The following is a 4,956-nucleotide window of genomic DNA, read 5'->3' on the forward strand; positions in this document are numbered from 1 at the left end:
AAGAGATGTCAGAGTCCTAGAGTATAGGTCGAGGAATAAAAGATCCTACTACCACCCAATGGCGACATGGGCCCATAAGCCGCACAGCCATGTTAGTAAAAGTTTTGCAATGACTAGACTCAACTTCGGCCAAAGAGTGTGGAAGGGGGATTCTTACAGGCAGTCGGCTCTGATACCAACTTGTGACGCCCCCAATTTGATCATGCACTAAACATGCACGCAAACGTGTACGACCAAGATCAAGGACTCACGGGAAGATATCACAACACAACTCTAGACACAAATTAAAATAATAAAAGATTTATATTACAAGCCAGGGGCCTCGCGGGCTCGAATACATAAGCTCAAAAACACAAGAGTCAGCGGAAGCAATAATATCTAAGTACAGACATAAGTAAACAAGTTTGCCTTAAGAAGGCTAGCACAAACAGAGGTACATATCGAAAGAGGCGCAGGCCTCCTGCCTGGGACCCTCCTAAACTACTCCTGGTCGTCGTCAGCGAGCTACACGTAGTAGTAGGCACCTCCAGTGTAGTAGGAGTCATCGTCAATGGTGGCGTCTGGCTCCTGGACTCCAACGTCTGGTCGCAGCAATCGGGTATAGGAAGGGGAAAAGGGGGAAGCAAAGCAACCGTGAGTACTCATCCAAAGTACTCGCAAGCAAGGAGCTACACTACATATGTATGCTTTGGTATCAAATGGAATGAGGGTATCATATGTGGACTGAACTTCAGAATGCCGGAATAATAGGGGGATAGCTAGTCCTTATCAAAGACTACGCTTATGGCCACCTCCATCTTGCAGCATGTAGAAGAGAGTAGATGGTAAGTTCACCAAGTAGCATCGCATAGCATAATCCTAACCGATGATCCTCCCCTCATCGCCCTGTGAGAGAGCGGTCATCGGTTGTATCTGGCACTTGGAAGGGTGTGTTTTATTAAGTATCCAGTTCTAGTTGTCATAAGGTTAAGGTACAACTCCAAGTCGTCCTGTTACCGAAGATCACGGCTATTCGAATAGATAAACTTCCCTGCAGGGGTGCACCACATTTCCCAACACGCTCGATCCCCTTTGTCCGGACACACTTTTCTGGGTCATGCCCGGCATCGGAAGATCAACACGTCGCAGCCCTACCTAGGCACAACAGAGAGGTCAGCACGCCGGTCTAAATCCTATGGCGCAGGGGTTTGGGCCCATCGCCCATTGCACACCTGCACGTTGCGTACGCGGCTGGAAGCAGAACTAGCCCCCTTAATACAAGAGCAGGCTTACAGTCCAATCCGGCGCGCGCCGCTCAGTCGCTGATGTCACGAAGGCTTCGGCTGATACCATGACGTCGAGTGCCCATAATTGTCCCCGCGTAGATGGTTAGTGCGTATAGGCCAGTGGCCAGACTCAGATCAAATACCAAGATCTTGTTAAGCGTGTTATCTTGAAGTAACCACGAACACCGACCAGGGCCAGGCCCACCTCTCTCCTAGGTGGTCTCAACCTTCCCTACCGCTCCGCCTCAAAGTAACAGTCGGGGGCCGTCGGGAACTCAGGCCCACCACTACCTGGGTGGAGCCACCTGCCCCTTCAGCCCCCACATCAAAATCACTTGCGGGTACTCAACGAGCCGACCCGACTTTAGTCACCACCTGCATAGTATGTATATATGTATGTATTTACCCGTGATCAACACCCGACGTGATCACGGCCCGATAGTATAGCATGGCAAACTGACAAGAATGTGGGGCCACTGACAATAATCTAGCATGCTATACTAGGTATTTAGGATTGTAGGTAAGGTATCAACAGTTGTAGCAACAATGACAGGCTATGCATCAGAATAGGATTAACGGAAAGCAGTAACATGCTACACTACTCTAATGAAAGAAGTGGAGAGAAGAGTAGGCGATATATGGTGATCAAAGGGGGGGCTTGCCTGGTTGCTCTGGCAAGAGAGAGGGGTCGTCAACACCGTAGTCGTACTGGGTAGCAGCGGCGTCGGTCTCGGTGTCTAGCGAGAGAAGAGGGGGAAGAAACAATAAATATTAAGCAAACAGATGCATAGAGATGCATGACATGACAACTATCGGTGCTAGGGGTGCCCTAACGCGGTATGAGGTGGTACCGGTGAAGGGGGGAAACATCCGGGAAAATATCCCCAGTGTTTCGTGTTTTTGGACAAATGAATCGGAGGAGGAAAGTTGCATGTTCGCTATAGGGATGCGTGGCGGACGAACGGGCTGCCTATCCGGATTCGTCTCGTTGTTCTAAGCAACTTTCATGTACAAAGTTTTTCCATCCGAGCTACGGTTTACTTTATATTAATTTTAAAAAGTTTAAATCATTTTTAGAATTTATTTAATTATTTAAATTCAACATTATCCAGAACAGTGCACGCTGACGTCAGCATGACGTCAGCAGCCAACAGAGGAGTTGACTGATCAACTGACGTGTGGGTCCCAGTGGGACCCACCTGTCATTCTCTATTAGGTTGATTAGGGTTTAGGTTAATTAGTTACTGTTTAATTAAACTAACAGGTTAATTAGATTAATTAAATAGGATTAATTAACTTAATTAATTCATTATTTAATTAATTTAATTTAATTATTTTAATTATTATTTATTTATTTACCATTTTTTTTAATTCTCTTTTTAAAAAAACGTTCAAGGGGGTAGGCCCCACATGTCATTGGGCCAAGGGGCCCTTAGCGGGCATAGGGCGTTGCGGGTCTGGGTGCGGGCAACGGGCGCTGGGCGTCACCCGAGCGGGCACTCGCCCGCAGGGCGGGACGAGGCCGTCGTGGCACGAGATGATGCCACCGGCGATGGGGAAGCCTGCCGGGCGGGGCAGTGGGGAGGCGACCGCGGGCGGCGCGTGTGGGGAGGCCAAGCGGGACGGAGAGGGCTGGCGAGAGCGGCGACAGTGGGCGCGAGGTGAGCGCGGCCACGGTGCCGGCGGCCTAGGAGGCACAGGGGGAACGGGGTCAGGCTGGCGCGGCAACGACCGGAGAAAACCCCGGCAGCGGCGGGCAGAGAGGGGGCGCCGTAGAGCTGCGGCTGCGGCTGCAGCGGCGACAGCAGGTGTGGGGCGACGGTGCACGGGACGCAGGCGCGGGCGCGGTGACTGCAGGGCCGGGAGCGTCCAGCGCGGGGTGATGCGGGCGAGCGTACGGGAGTGGACGAGGGGCGCGACGATGAGCGTGGTGCGGTAAACGGGACAGAGAGGAGGGGAGTGGAGGTCGGGGCCTCACCGGCGGCTGCAGGGGATTGGAAGTGGGCTCGAGCTCGAGGGGGGGACGGGGACACCGTGCGGCGGGGCGACGAGCTCTGGCGACGTAGAGGGTGATTTCAAGCGACGGTGAGGTCCGGCGAGGTCGCGAGACGAGGCAGCGACGGCGGTCCGGGACGGCACCAGCGACGGGGTCGGGGAGGCGACGAGCAACGGCATCGGGGCGGCTCCAGGGCGTGGTGGCGCGATGACGGTGAGGTCCGGCGAGGTCACCGGACAAGGCGGCGGGGCGCGGTCGTCGGGATCTGGGGGGGCGAGCGCCCCCGATCCAGTTCGGGTCGTGGGGGCGGGAGCGAGTGGTGGGTGGGGATCGTGGGGGGAGGTGGGCTGCGGTAGTTAGGTCATGGAGAGGAGGGGTTAGGTGTAGGCTGCGGGTGTGGGGTGGGCCATGTGGGCTGGCCTGGCCGGCCAGCTGGGCCACGAGGCCCACTGGGGGAGGTGGGGCCTTTCCTTTTCTTTTCTTTTTTTGACTTCTGTTTAAGTTTCTATTCTTTACGTTTACCTTTCCTTTTACTACTTCATTTTATTTAGTTTTATAAAAACACAAATGTTGTACCTAAATTTGTATCACTAATTATACCTCTACTTCAAAAGTTTAAACCTCCAATTAAAATAGTTTAACATTTTATTAATTATAAAAGGCATTCAATTAATTCTTTCGCTACTGTTTTATTAACTTTTAGGACATTCAAACACCTTTAAGGATGTTGGTTTGTTCACCAATATTTCTTATGCATTATTTGCCAAGACCAGAACAATTTGGTTTTAACATTTGAAATTTTTTATTGTTTGCCTAAAATTCAAATTTGAATTTGAATCGGTTTTAAACTAACGCGAGACTAACAACAGTAACCATGGTGACGTGGCATCATTAGCGGGGGATTACTGTAGCCTAGTTATCCGGGCGTCACACATACCTCGTGGGCGCCAAATCACCTTCTCCCTGGGAAGCTCCCTTCTCCTGAGCCATGAAACCTCAGCCCCACCTCCATGGCGCCCCCCACCGCACCAATTTCATAGCCGCCCTCCTTCCTAATGCCAGAGACGCTGTCCATTTGCCGTCATGCACTGGGCCGTGTGCCTCTTACTCCGTGATGCTAGTGCTGCCTCGACGACGGCTGCGTGAACCGTACTGGAGCCGATTCACCCCCGCCGATGTTCACGGCGCCGGAGCGGCTCCAACTTCGGATCCGTCCAGAGTCCTGGCGCTGCTTCCGCGTAGCCATCGACCGTCGCGACATCACTCTGTCCCTGCCACCGGTCGCCACCGCAACCGTGCCGGCCTCACCGACTCGGCAGCTGGACCTGCCTACTGCACCATGCCGCCAGATAGGTCACACCCTCATCTCAAATCACTTTATTTAGGCGTTAGTTGTCTGAATTTTTATTCTGGGCCAATCGATTCCCAATGGGAAGCAGCACCCCTCGAGGCGGCGGAGCTCCTAGGCTGCCGGTTGGCTGGTGTCTAATGTAAGGGTGCGGGGACGCAAGTTTGCCGCGGAAGCAGCACTTAGATGGCTATCTTTTAGAGTTGCGTGGGTTGAAGGTACTGCCGCCGCCGGATCTGGATGACGGGGAGTCTTTATGGATTGGCCCGGGGGCGGCGCAACCACGGCAGTGCGGTGGGGCGGGGAGCGGGGTTTTGGCTGGGGCCACGGACGGCGGAGGCAGGCTG

General features: G+C 53.2%; 1 long non-coding RNA gene across 1 annotated transcript; it reads right to left on the bottom strand.

Annotated features, from left to right (window-relative positions):
• Window positions 1–258: 258 nt before the first annotated feature.
• LOC147964207 (uncharacterized) lies at window positions 259–3,591 on the bottom strand. Its single transcript, XR_015609059.1, has 3 exons — window positions 3,244–3,591; window positions 1,928–2,002; window positions 259–581 (listed from the first exon to the last, which is right to left on the bottom strand). It is a non-coding gene; the product is annotated as an uncharacterized LOC147964207 (long non-coding RNA).
• Between the last annotated feature and the right edge of the window lie 1,365 nt (window positions 3,592–4,956).

The sequence above is a fragment of the Triticum urartu genome, chromosome 6A (assembly GCF_056163025.1).
Source record: "Triticum urartu cultivar PI428250 chromosome 6A, HENAU_Tu73, whole genome shotgun sequence".
Taxonomy (NCBI): Eukaryota; Viridiplantae; Streptophyta; class Magnoliopsida; order Poales; family Poaceae; genus Triticum; species Triticum urartu.